Source organism: Sus scrofa, chromosome 13 (assembly GCF_000003025.6).
Source record: "Sus scrofa isolate TJ Tabasco breed Duroc chromosome 13, Sscrofa11.1, whole genome shotgun sequence".
Taxonomy (NCBI): Eukaryota; Metazoa; Chordata; class Mammalia; order Artiodactyla; family Suidae; genus Sus; species Sus scrofa.
This window is the reverse complement of record NC_010455.5, coordinates 193,074,671-193,091,584: the sequence shown is the minus strand read 5'-3', so window position 1 is coordinate 193,091,584 and position 16,914 is coordinate 193,074,671. Positions and strand designations below refer to the sequence as shown.

The 16,914-nt window shown below is 37.0% G+C and overlaps 1 protein-coding gene and 1 pseudogene across 9 annotated transcripts in view; one reads left to right on the top strand and one right to left on the bottom strand.

Moving 5' to 3' along the window:
• Positions 1-16,914, top strand: part of GRIK1 (glutamate ionotropic receptor kainate type subunit 1) — a 419,248-nt gene that overhangs the window by 205,370 nt on the left and 196,964 nt on the right. The window lies entirely within an intron of this gene.
• Positions 5,228-6,461, bottom strand: LOC102160989 (annotated as a pseudogene).

Below are 16,914 nucleotides of genomic sequence, written 5' to 3'. Positions count from 1 at the left end.
CGCCAGATTCAAGCCAGGTCCACAATCCGCACCACAGCTCACTGCAATGCCAGATCCCCAACCCACTGAGAGAGGCTGGGGATCAAATCCACATCCTTATGGATACTAGTCAGATTCATTCTACTGCACAACAACAGGAACTCTAGCCATTTCTAAATAAGCCACTCAAGTACTTTGTGTGGGTTTGGCTTCCCATGATCCAATAAACCATGTTTTTCAAGGAGCAGAAGAGTTTACAGCAAAATCAATATGGTATGAATGAATTTATCCTAGAAAGAGATAAACAATACGTGTGCTCCCCTTCAGAGTCATGTTACAGAGCTTAAAATACTTTCCAGACCTGTGTTTCAGATGATTACTTCTGACAGAAATACTTGTTCAGAGCACTTATTTTATTCATTACATGAATACTAAAGTCATTCTATTTCCAGTGTTGCAGTAAGAAAGTTTCCTGCAACATCCATCTGAGACCACCTGCCATTAAATCGTAAACACCAATTTGTATTAAAAGCTTGGATTACCCAGAAGGGCTCTGTCTTCTTTAATGGAATAGCCTGAATTTTAAGTGAGTATACAAGAGGAAAGCTTAAAAAAAAAAAAAAAAAAGACTAAAGATTTTGTTATTTCCAAGATTTGAGTATAGCTGTGGGACAAGGCAACTCTAGCCAGTGAGCTAAAAACAGTTTTATCTTTCACTTCTCCTTCTGGAATGTGCCCCTTTTATTTTGTCATTCTTGGCTTGGCTCCCCACTTCCCAAGCCTCCTCTGTCGTTTCATTCTGCCTGAGTATTTCCTTTCCAATATTTTGGCTGAATGTTCAGCTTTGTTAGCAGAAATGCAAAGTGAGTGCTTTGAAGCATTTCCCAATAAAATCCAATTTTAAACAGTTAGCGCTACAACTTCCCCCATCCTCTGGGAAATGAGCCTTCAGTTTCTTTGTGTTTCAGGCAGAAAAGCCAGAGCCAGAATTATCACCCAGGCCATAGTCTTGCCAAGATGGTCAGATAAGCCACCTGAGCAAGATCTGGTAGGCCACACTTAAAAGGGGACTTCTTGGAAAGATGAACTGCCTTTTAAAAGTGGCAAGCAAGGATGACTTTTACTATTGGGTGCTGGATAAGTCATAAATGAAGAGTACATCTGAAGATCTGAACACCCGTATTCTTTGAAAGAACTCATGTTTGCTTAAGTGGAAGATAAATATTTTGTGAATAATGCAAGCATCCTTAAAGCCTTAAGAAAATATTTCCTTTCATAAAAAATGCCCATTTAATAAACATTTAAACTAATTTATGGAACATATCCTGAAGCCTAATAATACCAGTTTTCACACATATCTGATTATTATAACTTTTTCTCAAGAGATAAATTTACTATGCCCACTTCACAGACAAAGAAACCAAGATCTTACAGGAAATATCTTCAGTCAGCAATTTAGAGCTTAACCTTTGGATAAAACTGTCCCTTGGCATCATGGCCATGTTGCTATTATGAAACGAATTGGGGTTGAAGAACAATGAGAGGTAGAGTAATGGAGGAGGAAATAGAGAGTCTGGGGACTGGGGAAATGCTTTTGATTGTCAGATGGTTGTAACATTGGGGTAGAGACAAGACAATTTAGGGAGTGTGCAGGGTGGGGTCTCTACATGTCAAGCCAAGGAAGCAAGCTGTGAGGTCCCTAAGATAGGAGCTCTGTGGATAGAGAAAGAACTGCAAGGGGGCTGATAAGGTGGCAGCCAAATGGCAGAGTCACTAGAAAGCACAGAAAAGTCCTCAATGCAACTAAGTCAAAGAAGCAGTAGTGGCTAGCTAGCATGTTGGGTTAAATTCTGAGCGAGAAGGGAAGCCATTGGAGAACTTTGAAAGAAGGAACATTATGATTTACCATAGCCATTGAAAGGATCCCTCTGGCTACAGTGAGAAATGGACTGTGGGGGGGAAGGCAGCAGGAAGGACAAACTGAAGACCATACTGTGGTCCAGGAATATCAGTAGCTTGGAGGGAGTGGCTGTTGTATAGTGATTGGTGGTGAAGTATCGATGAAGTATCTTCAGATTAGCCAGTGATATCCTAGAGCTTGGTTTGAACCAGCTCACAAGAGCCAAGCGTTATATTTTCAAGAATGTTATGAGCCTATCGCTAACCAGAGCTACTAAGAAAAAATTAAATCATATACATTATAATTATTTACCCTGTATTTTAAAAAGGTAATAAATGTTAAAACACACTGCATTCTAATTATTGTATTGTCTTTACTATTACCTGTGTCTTTAGGGTTTTTTTCCATCTATTTTATTCATGTGGTTAAAAAGACCATAGAAAGGTACATATCTCTTCCCAACTCTGTGTTGAGTGATGTCATGTTGGTAGCTTAAAATTAGCCATAGTCATTACAAAATGTAGTATTTACATACAACAGTGTATTATTTAGCCTTAAAAAAGAAGGAAGTCCTGCCATTTGTGACAATATGAGTGAAACTGAAAGTGAAATAGGTGAAATGAGCCAGTCACAGGACAAATACTACATGATACCACTTATATGAAGAGCATAAAATACTCAAAGTGATAGAAGCAGGGCTCAGAGGGGAGGAAGAAACAGGGAGGTATGGGTCAAAAGGTGTAGCTTCAGTTACTCAAGATGAATGACTCCTAGAGATCTGCACAATATAGAGCTACAGTTAACAACACTGTTACTGTTAATAATGCTGTTACTGTTAACAATAACTGTTACTGTTAACCAAAAAAATTTGCAAAAAGGGTAGATCTTAAGTGTTCTTATTATGCAAAATAATAGTAACCACAACAATAATAAATAAAGAGGATTAAAGAAAATTTTTGAATGTGACTGGTGTGTTTATGGCATAGATTGTGGTGACCATTTCATGGCTGTGTAGTTATCTCCAAACTCATCAAATTGTATATGTTAAATATGCACAGCTTTTTAATAGCAATCATATCTTAAAGTGCTTTTTAAAGTATTTTATTAAGTACTTTAATAAGGAAGTATTTTCCCCAAGGAAGTATTTACCGTATGTAACACTATATCTATAAACAATTAATATCAGAAGTTGATGTATTATTTTATTGATTTTCTAGACTTAAAGTGACAGAGAAACGTTACTAAGGTAGACTTAAAATGTACCATGTTAAACAATGAACCTGAAAGAAATTTCCACTTAATGCATTTAATTTGTGCAAGTGTAAGAAACAGTTTAAGAAAAAAAATCACATATTTAATTACGATATTTTAGGGGGAGAAAATAATGAATTAGGATGCAAGTCTCTTAAAATCATGGTTAAATTTCTAATTCTTGGTTGCCTACAAATATAAGAGTTTAACAAAAATCATCAAAAATGTTCTACAAGAATCAACTGACCATCTGGAATTTACAATAAATAGGATTGTGCATTTCATTTTTAGTTGTAAATTTTGCTCAGTTTCATAACAGTAAAATTTATAATAAATTTGTGTACATATACATACATATATTTTTTGAGAACTGGTTGTACAAATAGGCCTCTAGATAAGGCTCCCCTACACCGGCATTTAGAGTTTGAAAATCAGGAGTTCCTGTTCTGGCTCAGTGGAATAAGAACCCAACTAGTATCCATAAGGGTATGGGTTTGATCCCTAGCCTTGTTCAGTGAGTTAAGGGTCTGGCGTTGCCATGAGCTATGGTGTAAGTTACAGATGTGGTTCAGATCTGGCATTGCTGTGGCTGTGGTGTAGGCCAGCAGTTTCAGCTCAGATTCAGCCACTAGCCTAGGAAATTCCATATGCTGCAGGTGTGGCCCTAAAAAGCTAAAAAAAAAGTTTGAAAATTAGACACATGCACTGTACATGATAGATCAAAATTCAGGAAACTCTCAGAATGTGGGCAAATATTTACACTCATCTCTTCCATATAAGTTAGGTTCAATGCCATGTGCTTCTTAAATAGAAACACTTCTCAGTCTAAACCATAGAACATATTCATGTAGTGCCATCACCCATATCATTTTTACACTTGCCATGTTTACCCAGAAAATCAGCCACAGACATCGCCTATTATATTATTATTTTGAGCTTCTGTGACCTGCAGTCACATAGAACGAGAACAAGTTTAAAGGAATATATAAACCCCATGGTAAATCAGACCATATTTTGTTTTTATCCAATACTGAGTGAAGCAAGTGTACTAGCTCACCTTTCCACTTGCCCTATTCTACACAAGCATATCCTCAAAGAACTTTCCATTGGATAGAAGCCATTCTCTCCCAATTCGCTGAGAATGCTTTCTTATTTAAATATATTTTTAATATTCACAGGATAAAGTCAATGGTATATACCTCTAGTTATGATGTTTTAGATATTTGACTTTTAATAAATAAAACGTCTGTGGCTTAATACAAAACACAATAGTTAATCCACTGGCAAAGTCAAATATGGATTATTGATACTCTTAACTGAAATCCACTTAAGTTGCCATCTTAAGACACATCACTTGAAGAGAAGCAGCAATTAATGATCCATCACTGTGAATTGCAAATCATGGTTGCCCGCTTCAGCGGTTGAAGAAAAAGTAGTGACAGTAAAAGAATGCAGATAATCTGTGCTGTATCTGTCTGTTTGACATTGAAAAGAGTGTTGCTTTCAGCCCCTAATTTTGCAAGTACTGTATGGGTTTCATACCTTTCCTCCAATCTTCTTTTGTCTCTCACAACTTCCACTCTTCACATCTCATGGAGGGACTTTCCCAGGATGCCCAATTTTCAGTCTTCGAACTAGGCCAGTCCCTGGTACACTGTGATGATTGGTTACCTTACTCTAGGTGGAGATCCAAAATGAAGTGAAAGTACAGATTACATAGGAGAAGGGGGAAAACTAGGATGGAGTTAGTGGCTGTCAAGTCATGGCAGTAAATGAGATCATCCAAGATTTGTGACCAGGAAAGAGAGAATGCCAAAACAAACAAAACACACACCACACAAGAAAACCAATGTCATGGAGCAGGCTGAGGAAGAGAAGCTAATAAAATATACCAGAAGAAGTTAAATCAAAAGAGAGCCAGGTAATAGGTAAGTTTTTACCTAAGTTCTCTTACAAATGGCAACTCAAAGATTTCACCTAAATTCTCTTACAAGTGGCAACTCAAAGCTGTATCTGTGAGCAGATGAAATTCCTCTTTGGTGGGTATAATAAGCTATTTGAAACTTAGATACAGTTTCTAAGAAATGCTTATTTTTATTTTTTTGGATCAGTTATTTTATTGGGTTCTTTGTAAGAGGTTTAGAACACCAACTTCTGAGGATAAATCCCATTTGTGAGGTAGCCCTGGAGCTGGGGAACAGCTTTGATTCTTCGCAGAACTTGTGAGTCCACAACTTTCTGATCAACTTTGCGCTGCTCTGTAATTTCGTATTTCTCTTTCTCTGTGTCTAAGATCTCTCCTTCCTGGTGCCTGGGCTTACACAGCTTTTTCTTCTTGAAGTAAGCATCAGTGAGAGGTTCTGGAATTTTTACTCCATTGATATCAATTTTGGTGGAGGTGACAATAACAAATTTCTGGTGTGTTCTACGGTCCAGTCACAAGTAGCAAGCCACTGCTCAGCTGCTTCAGGAAAATCACCCTCTTTCCTCTCTGGTGCCCAATGAGGATGATCAGAATGGTCCCAGGAATGATGCTAGCCCACAGTTTTCTCACGTGCTTACGGAAGGGTTTTTTGCTGTGACTCAACAGCTTTCAAGGCACATCTTCAGTAGGATAATATCTAGGCATTTTTTGAAGTTTAACCACTCGGGTACCAGCATTCTTGTCACCACCAATGGATTTTGTGACGGTAGCAAGAACTCTCACCTTCTTTTTCTTTTCGACCTTGGATTTAGCTGCTGAATACTTCCTCTTGTACAAAGCCTTTCTGGAATAGACAGCCACATGGGAATATCTGCCAATTCCTCTGACCAGGACAGGGTTCGGCTGCAATGGGGCTTCCCCTTCTTAACCTGCTTAGCCTTTTTAACCTTGCCACCAGCATCAGCCTTCGTGGCTTCAGGGTTTTTCTTTTTAGTACCTGGCTTCTCAGCTTTTTCATCCACCACCTTGCAAGATGGGAAAGAGAAATGTTTATTTTGAAAGGCTCATTTACATTGAAAAATATTCTTTAGAATATTAATTACAATATTTTTGTTCAAAAATCCATATATCCTTCCTGAGATATTTTTGGTAGTGAGATTATGTTCCCTTTGCTTGCCTTGTTCTATGTGTTAATTTTATATCACCTACTTCTCTGTAAGGAATTCTACATTACATGATAAAAGTTTCCTCAGAAGGGTGGTGGAAAAATACAATAAATATCATAAGTGGCTCATTCGGGTTGTAGAAAGTAGAAAAATAAATTTAAACACCTATTATGTTCTTTGTAAAACTGAACATCTCCTTCTTATATAGACTGGCTAACTAGGGATATGGGCAATATTTGCAAATTACTGGGTGTACTAACATAACTCACAAAATCTGCTTTTTGGGAAAAGAAGATCATACTCAAAGTAATGTCATAAAGCCATTGGGGAAACACAATAATTACCATTCATTTTTGGTATAACTTCAAAGCCATGAATCATGGTATTTGCCTTTTTCTCTCATTTCAATGGATGATTACAGAGTAAAAATGAGTTGTTAAAACGTCATAATTTTTTTTCCATAGATAGCCACAAGCACTTAAAAACAACCAAAACTGCTCTTCAGAATGTTTAGACACTCAGTCATTTTTAAGCTGGTAGTGAAAACTCAATCCTATACATAGATAACACTTCCAGAAACCTCATCTCTCTTGACTGCAGTTATAGATATGAAAAGTACCTCCAAGTGGCCAAAACTGAAGCAGCCCAGGTACTACATAGATGTGATTCTTAGACCCCCTCCCTCTTATCATTACTTAACCCACAGGTCTCACAGAGCCTACACAACTTACCTATTCATTACATTGATTTTCTTTTTTTTTTTTTTCTTTCCTTTTTCTTTTTTTTTTTTTTTTAGGGCTGCACCCACAGCATATGGAAGTTCCCAGGCTAATGGGTTGAATCAGAGCTACAGTTGCCAGCCTACACCACAGCCACAGAAACGCAGGATCGATGCTCCATCTGTGATCTACACCATAGCTCAGGGCAACGCCAGATCCTTAATCCACTGAATGAGGCCAGGGGTCAAACCCACATCCTCATAGATACTAGCCAGATTCATTTCCACTGTGCCACAACGGGAATTCCTGCATTGATTTTCCATTGTCCTATTTAATATTTATATTTCTATTGCCCTATGTATCTATTGCCCTAGAATGTAAGCTTAATCTTATGTGTTGCTCACTGATTATCCCAAGAAGTGCCTGTATATATCCAGTGATTATTGTTACGTAAATGATACTGGATAGAACAAGTAAATACTACAGCATGATTGGTGGTCTGGTTTTTGTTCCTTCTACATGAAAGTCGGGAGGAGTGGGCTTTTAGGGGAATTAAAAAGGCAGGCATCCCATTCTCTAAACACTGCTCTTCCAAAGGGAGCCACTGATGCCAAGGTCCTCTCCAGTGCCCTCCCTGTGCCCAGCAGCTCTTTGCAATATGTCTTCAGAAAGTTGTTTTCAGGGCCTGTGAACTTCCCTCTAGCCTTTATTCACACCCACACAGCAACTCAACCCGGGCTCCATGCACTGGAGTCACCTCCCGCCTTCCTTCTCAATTCCCTGTTTCCCCCAAATGCAATGAAATGAGAAATTGCCAGCCTCCATCACTCACCAGATGCCCTTCTTTCCTCAGCACTCAAAAAACCATCTTGACGTGGGAGGGAGGAGGTAAAGAATCTTCAAAGGATTTAAAGCTCAGGGCACAAAGGGTGGTATTTACAATACATGATGAGTCAAAAAAAATTTTTGGGGAAGTGCAGCCAAGATCACCTGATTCCCCAATCACAATCAATCTTTTTATCTCCTTGGAAAAAGGAAATCTGAGTGCAAACCAATTAAAATATAGATGACAATTTGGAAAGTGACATATTCAACCTATTTATAAGTTGGTTTATAGGGCCTTATCTCTCCTTTTCACATCATTCTAATTACTTCTTCCTTGTCTGTGCTACTTAAAATTGCAAACCACTCTTATCTCAATACCTTTATTCTCCTCTCCTGCTTCCTTAACACCAACTGAGATATTTTATGTTAGATGCATATTTTATACATTTATTATGTTTATTGTTTATCTCTCCTATTCCATTAGAATATTAGGTCCATGGAGCTAAAGACTTTGTTTTGTTACCCCAGGACCTAGAATTGTGCCTGATACCTGAGGAATGTTCAGTAATCATTTATTGATTGAAGGAGTGAATGATCTAACTGGCACGCCGCATTCTCCATTTATGAGCTATTACGATACACCTCTTCATTCACATTGTGATGTCATGATTTACAGCATTGAAATATGATTGACAGGTCTAACCATCACTTTTTCACTCTCATAGCACTTACTAGTAAATCTTGTCCACAGTCTATATTGTTTGGCCCTTTCCTCATCTCCCAGCTAATAATGCATTATACTCTTACTTCCTTATTTAACTCCCACTCTCCTTCATGTTGAATTTCTACTCTCTGGTTCACTAAGCTCTGCTAATCTTGACCATCTATCACATGTGTCCTGCAGTTTCCCAAACCTACATCACTGAATCTCTCCTGCATCCCTGAGTAGGGAAAATATGACTGGGTGGAGGCTATTACTATGTTATAGCTTTGAACCTCAGCCGGGACATTAAGGCGGCCTGGCTGGCTTTGTCCCTGGCATATTCTCTGCCGTCCTCCACACCTCCACATGGACCTTTATAGACACTGACATGTCCAGCCCCCCAGTTTTCCCTGACACCCTTCACTTTTCACTGAGGAATGAGCTATTCTCATATTTTGAAGAGTAAGTAGAAACTATCAGGTATAATTCCCTTAACTTTTACCTACCTTTGATTACCAATTTATCTCATCCCACACCTGCTGTTCTTAGTCCTTCTTTGCATTCTCCCATTGGGTGGCCTGGTCCTCAGATACTGGCCAAACGGACAATATTGGGGTTGGGTCCCACAAGACCAAAGCAAAGAAAGTATTTTCTACTCCAGACAGCATAGATTAGAGAGGATTCTAAAGTCATTGCCAACCTATAGTACCACTGCATCGTGTTTTACAATTAGAGAAAAGTCTAATATTTTCTATGCCTGAAACTTCATTTTCAAAAAACCAATGCCATAAATAATAACTTCCAAATTTGTCATTATAATTTAGCAAATTATATTAAGGTTTAAAAATATATTCTTATCTTTCACTTCACTTCTAAAAATTGATTTTAAAATAATAGAGAAATAGAATTGGGTAATATGTACATGTATATAATAATATCAAAAAACTATAACCAACCTAAATATTTGTCCATAAGAAGGATTAGAGAAATGATAAAAAATTTATATAATAAATTTTCACAGAAGCAAACAAATTTATGTAATAAAGTTTTCATACACTATTACATTAGATTTCTAATGACATAAAATGGTCATAACTTAAGATTTTTTTGAAAAATAAATTACATAAAGCTATATATAGAATTTAACAATGCTTTGAAAAAATATATGCCCAAAAGATATACTCCAAGTTATTAAACAGGTTTATCTCTTGGGGATGGGGTTATAGGGAATTATAATTTTATTCTTTATGTTTAACATTATTTCAATAATAAGAATAATGAATGGTATATTTTGAAGCATACATATTTTGACTTTCAATTTTAGAAGATATATGTATCTAACTATAATATATATGATTAGGTAAAAAGAGTACTTTGGCTTGTTAATGTCAGGTAAATTGTATATCATTTATATAACTATGAGAAAAATAAGAGTGCTTTAAAGAAACCCTAAAATTAGATCAAGAAAACTGACAAAAAGCTAAATATTCTGGCATTGGGACCCTGCTTATTTTCATAAAATACAATTTTCCTAAACATTCAGTTTCCTCTGTTCGCATAAAGACTAATAAATCTCATTTAGCCATACTGCATAGGTTTGATGATCAAAACAGGAATTTTACCTTCACCATGACAGGAGGGGGCTTTTTAAACAGACCAAGCACAAAAAAGTTTTCCTCCTAATTTTCCCATTCTGACATGAGTGAATAATAACCATCCTTCCACCTGGAACCAGATCTCATTCTAAAGTGTATTAAAATCTTTTTTGAAAGTGTATAAATGCTCCAGTTCAAAGAGACCTTAGGGAAAGTGTGATATAGTGTAAAGTCTGAAAAATGAGAAATCCACCCTTGTTTTGCATCGGGGAATCAGACCAGACAATCATTTATTGTGGAGGAAAAAAAGGTATGCTCTATTGGGCTGTTCCAAAAGCTGTAATTTTATTTTGAAGTTCTCAAGTTTTGTTCTCCTGGTTTATGGTTTTTATGCTAAAATTATGGCTTTGTAATGGGTTGTGAGGCATACTTTATGCACTATCATAATTATAAGCTATTACAGTTCATTCTTTGTATCAGGATGGTTTTATGGACATTTAAATGACGTTTCTGACAATGAAGCTAAAGCTCTAATAGTACATTATGGCTATACCTGGTGGTATGCAGTCTCTCAGTTTTTCTATTATAAACGATTGAGGGGAGGAGGGTGGGATTTAAAAACCTCAGCTGCTTGCCTGCCTCACCCTGTGCTAGGGCGCGACACGTAGATTTATCAGTCCATTTGTATTTAAATAACTTATATGCTTTTCGCCTCACTGATCCACAAAACCCTCAAAGAGAAAAATCACTCTGGTGATTTCAAGTTCTTTTTGCCAAGGAAGATACCTGAAAGTTTGAAAATGTAAACCACAGTGAGTCACTCATCATTTCCCCTGATGTGGAAAAGCAGCGTTGATGTGTAGTTGCTTGCTCTCCCGACGTTTACATATTAGAAATGATCTGTTAGGAGTTCCCGTCGTGGCGCAGTGGTTAACGAATCCGACTAGGAACGATGAGGTTGCGGGTTCGGTCCCTGCTCTTGCTCAGTGGGTTAACGATCCGGCCTTGCCGTGAGCTGTGGTGTAGGTTGCAGATGCGGCTCGGATCCCGCGTTGCTGTGGCTCTGGCGTAGGCTGGTGGCTACAGCTCCGATTCGACCCCTAGCCTGGGAACCTCCATATGCCGCGGGAGCGGCCCAAGAAATAACAACAACAACAACAAAAAAAGACAAAAGACAAAAAAAAGACAAAAAAAAAAGAAATGATCTGTTAGCATGTTCCAGGGCCATTTTTCACAGTATTTAAGATATTTATTACGCTTTTGATATCTTATTTGAAGGCTGTTGCAGATAGTCACCTTATTCACAATCTTCTGCAGCGGAAGCATTTAATGAGAACATACTTTCCAATTGCTCTTGAATAAGGTATAATTAATATTTTTTTACTAAAGTAGAGTTGATTTACAATGTTGTTAGTTTTAGGTGTACAGCAAAGTGGTTCAGTTATACATATATATGTGTACATATATTCTTTTCCAGATTATTTTCCATTATAAATTATTATAAGATGTTGAATACAATTCCCTGTGCTATACAGTAGGTTCTTGTGGTATATACTATTATATAGTAGTGCTGGAATTCCCTGGTGGCTCAGCAGGTTAAGTATCTGGCATTGTCACTGTTGTGGCCTGGGTTGCTGCTATGGCACGGGTTGAATCCCTGGCTCTGGAACTTTCACATGCTACAGGCATAGCCAAAAAAAAAACCCCAAAAAACAAAAAACAAAACAAAAAATATATAGTAGTGTTTATCTATTAAACATCCCCGTCGTGGTAAAGTTTTATTATAGATGACAAAATGGCCAAGGTTTCAGTAGCCTTGTAACAGAATGCTACTGAAACCGATGAAGAATCATGTAGCAATATGAAAAGAGAATTAAATACTGAATGCCAAGTTTCCACTTTAAATGACCTTCAGGAAAAAAAGGAAGAAAATCCAATTGAGAAAAAAATTCACTAAGAAGACATTATGTGCTCCCACAAAGCAAGAATGTGAGAAGAAACACTTACTTAGGGCTCCTGTAGCCCCTTAATTCAGGCCTTATTATGCATAGGAATTAGAGCCCATATGGTCTTCTATCAGATTGTTCCACACTGCTGGGAAAGTATTTATTTCATCAATGTGAACTCAGTATTTTTAAATCATTACTGAGAAAATGCAGCCTTCTAAAAAAATACATAATGTATTCTTTGAAAAGAAGTCAACAGTATCATAAAAACATCTCACCCATATTTGGTTGTAGGATCCGTTTGGCTTCCGTGGAAAGTACTCCCAGTTCTTGCATATTTTAACACTTCCATAAAAGCTGTAAATGGGGGGGGGGTGCAGTCTGTTTTCACTGGAAGCTGTTGAATTCACTAATGTAGATAAGAATGAGGAATTCCAAATATATAAACAGCCCTCAGTGGATGAAGAAAAGAATCCTGCCAGATTGATAATTGCCCAGCAAGACTCAAATTGCAGACACCTGACCTAACTCTCTCCTACAACACAGAAAGTACCAGTCATGTAGGGTTTTGTTTTATAAGATATTATTGCATTATAATTATCCACATCATAAAAATGCATCAGTTGCAAATTTGGGGACATTAAAACAAATATTTTGACTCATTTTGTGCTAGAGGAATTATGTGGTTAATTGCTTGGCTATAAGTATTGATTTGGTGGTTGAGGTTATTCTCACACTAAAGCTATCTTCTCCTGCATATATAGCTCAAGTGAATCTTAAGGAAATTACTTCTGTGCATCTCTTTAAAAGGACATTGCACTTCACACCAATTAGGCATAATATTTCTGGGCAGTTGTTCTTGATTACATTGGTTTATGTGTGAAAAGTGAAGGATAAGACCTATGTATCAAACAGTTATTCTAACATATGATTTTTACATCAGTGAAACTGCAGGGCTAATGCTAAGAAAGGGCAATTCTTAGCTAGGGGTTGCTTGTATAAACATTAGAAAGTAGAAGCAGAGTAAAGACAATTTTGTAGTTAGAACAAAAGAAAAAAGTAAAAAATATCAGTAGTACAAACATTTCACTCTCTAGCCCCAGAAATATTTATAAAGGCTGGTCCATTGTTCCATATGCATTCATTGTAAATATTGCTCACAGAATTATCTATTAGAAAACTTGCACTCTAAAATAGTGTTTCCCAAATCCTTTGATAAGAATCAACTAGACAGCTTATCAAAACAACTAAATAAAAAGCAAATTTCTGGGCTGCTTACCTGGAGATTCTGAGAATCTGTTTTCGGTTTTAATAAGCTCTTTTTTCCTTATGTCCCATGATTCTTTTCATCTGAGAAATTTGAGAAAAAATATTCTAAACCTGCTGATAAGAAAAATGAAGGCCAATAATTTGCCTAATGTGTAAAACAAAGTGAAAAATCAAATGGTAATTTTTTTTCTCAAAAAATAAATAGTACAATAAATTTAAAGGTTAAAATTCTATGTAAGACATCACTATAATGAGGATAAAGTTTCATTAGCTATTATTTCAACTTCGTTGTTGAAGAGTACCTTAGCATTTTCAACTTTCAAAACTAAAGGAATAAATAAAATATTTTCCATTAGAAGAGAAAATATCTAAATTATGCAATAAGTAAGGAAATATTTCAAAATATCTTATTACCAATTAATTTATGTTACTTGAATAAAAGTTAAGATGGAGATATAAAGAACAAGTTAAAAATTATCTCTAATCCATTTCCCAAAATTAACTACTCTTAATACTTCTTTAACTTCATTTCTAGATTTTTTTATCATAGAATCTTAATATAATTAGGTGGCTTCTCAATAAAGCTCAATTCAGCCTTTGTTTTCCCCTCTCATGTGGGTGGAGGGTAGAAAAGGGCATGTTGGCACCTATAGAATAAGTTGGTGGGAAATAGAGAATTAATAGTATTTTTGTTGCCCAGTGTTCCTCCAAATAACCTTCATGCGATGCATGTAAGAACATAAATTTTCCATTGTTTAAATCTTTGTCGCAGCTGCCAGGTAACCTTAGCTTATCTTTATAATGGTTAAAGAGGAAAATATGGGGGTCAGGCTTGCTGTTTTGGTTTAGCTTTCTGATAACACCCTCCAACCAGGCTATTCTTGGGGATGAAGCACCACTGGTCATGCTTACTCAATGTCTTGACTTCTACTGAGAGCTTTCATTATCAATGAGGACCATGGAGAGAGTCACACAACCCAGCACACGTCACCGTGTAAGGGATAAGCACACCTTAGCCCTTCCGAGGGCAGAGATTTATTTTAATTAAACCTAATTATTGATGGGCTTTGAGAAGTCCAAATTGCTTAGAAAATAAGTATTTTTCACCTTTTCTATGAAGAAAGAGAATTATCTTTACTACTTGTATCACAGAAAGCCTCCTTTTATTTATTTATTTTATTATTATTATTTTTTAATTTTCCCACTGTACAGCAAGGGGATCAAGTTATCCTTACATGTATACATTACAATTACATTTTTTCCCCCACCCTTTGTTCTGTTGCAACATGAGTATCTAAACAAAGTTCTCAATGCTACTCAGCAGGATCTCCTTGTAAATCTAGTCTAAGTTGTGTCTGATAAGCCCAAGCTCCCGATCCCTCCCACTCCCTCCCCCTCCCATCAGGCAGCCACAAGTCTCTTCTCCAAGTCCATGATTTTCTTTTCTGAGGAGGTGTTCATTTGTGCTGGATATTAGATTCCAGTTATAAGTGATATCATATGGTATTTGTCTTTGTCTTTCTGGCTCATTTCACTCAGTATGAGATTCTCTAGTTCCATCCATGTTGCTGCAAATGGCATTATGTCATTCTTTTTATGGCTGAGTAGTATTCCATTGTGTATATATACCACATCTTCCGAATCCAATCATCTGTCGATGGACATTTGGGTTGTTTCCATGTCCTGGCTATTGTGAATAGTGCTGCAATGAACGTGCAGGTGCATGTGTCTCTTTTAAGGAGAGTTTTGTCCGGATATATGCCAAAGAGTGGGATTGTGGGGTCATATGGAAGTTCTATGTATAGATTCCTTTTAAAAATATTTTATTGTATGCATTTAAAGTGTGCAGCTTGATGACTGGATGTACATGTATATTGAGAATGATTACCAAGATCAAGATAATTAACACATCTATCATCTCACACAGTTAGCTTCGTGTGTGTGTGTGTGTGTGTGTGTGTGTGTGTGTGTGTGGTGAGAATGCTGAAGATCTACTCTCAGCAGCTTTCAAGCATGCAATATTATATTATTATATGAGTCGCTATGCTACATATTAGATCTTCAGAATCCATTCTTCTTACGATAGAAAATTCATACCCTTTGCACTATATCACCCTATTTTTCCCTCCCCCCAGCACCTGATAAACAACAATCACTTTCTATATTTCTATGAAATCAGCTTTTTGTTTGTCGATTTTTTGGATTCTGCATATGAGTGATACTATACAGTATTTGTCTTTCTCAATCTGGGCTTATTTCATTAGCATAATGACTTCCAGATTGACCCATGTTGTCACAAATGGTAGAATTACTTTTTATTTTAAGGCTAAATAATATTTCATTGCATAAATGTATACCACAATTTCTTTGCCTACTCATCTATCAAAGGGTGTTCAGGTTGGTTCTATATTTTGGCTATCACGAATTATGCTACAATGAAGACAAATGTGCAAATATCTCTTTGAGATGATGATTTCAATTTCTTCTGATATATACTCAGAAGTGGGATTGCTGGATCCTGTGGCTGCTCGTCCATGCTTCTCCCTCACATCATGCAGCCCTGAGTTTGTCTGCTGTATTCCTTGCAAAAGAGCAGGGGAGTCAAGCACAATGCATTGACATTTGAAGGGATAATTCAAGGGTAGATGGAAGACTTGCCAATTAGCCAATTAAACATTTGGCAATTTCTCAACTCCTGAGTAAGTAGTGTTTCTTTCTTAGTCCAGCCAGAAGTCCTGCAAGTTATTCAGACTGGGAGACCCTGATTCTAAAGCAGTTTTTGTTTGCTTATGTACTTATTTGTATGTTTTTTTCACCCAAGTCACTTAATAAGTGACTTTTTTCTAGTTCTTCATCTTTCATTTTTTTCATTTGTATTTTCTGGCACTCTCTTTGATTCTCTTACTATCATGAATGAGTTTATTTTTAGTCACTTGCCTCTCTTGCCCACTGTCAACTCAGCTTTCTCAATTCCCTTGAGTGGAAGAAAGACTTAGAGGTTCCCCCCCACACACACAGCTCTGGACACTTTATGTGCAACCTGCTGTCAGCATTATAAGAGAAGATGGCAGCTTTCTCTGCCCTTTTCATCAACAATGTTCCCCAAAGACTTAAGTTTTATCAAGTGTTCTATCTGGAAAATGCCTATAAATTTACATAAATGTCTACAAAGTAAAGATGTGCAATAATAAGGGTGATGAAATTCTTGTAACATCTTTGCAATGTGAATTCTAACGACAATTCTGGGATGCTCTTACTTATTTTGGGAAGAAGTGATTTCTCATGGAGGTGGTTCTGAGCCAAATAAGATGTTCCAGCAGGGGGTTAGGGAGGTCTGTGTATTCATCTTGAAAGTGGATACTAAATTCTTACCCTTCAGATGTGGAAGTTCCATGAGCCCACCAGCTATTCCAGGAACTGCTTGGAAGGTTCAGTCTATTCTAGAGGAATGAATTCCACACACCATTGCTGCCTACATGTCCACAGTTGTTCTCTCCATCTTAAATCAACAAGCCAAATTTAATTTCTGATGGGAAGGAAGCATACCCCCAGAAACCTGCAAATTGGCAGAGGCACTGAGAGAGGAGAATTTTACTGAATCAGAAATAGGCTGATATGCCACAAATGACACCAGTTT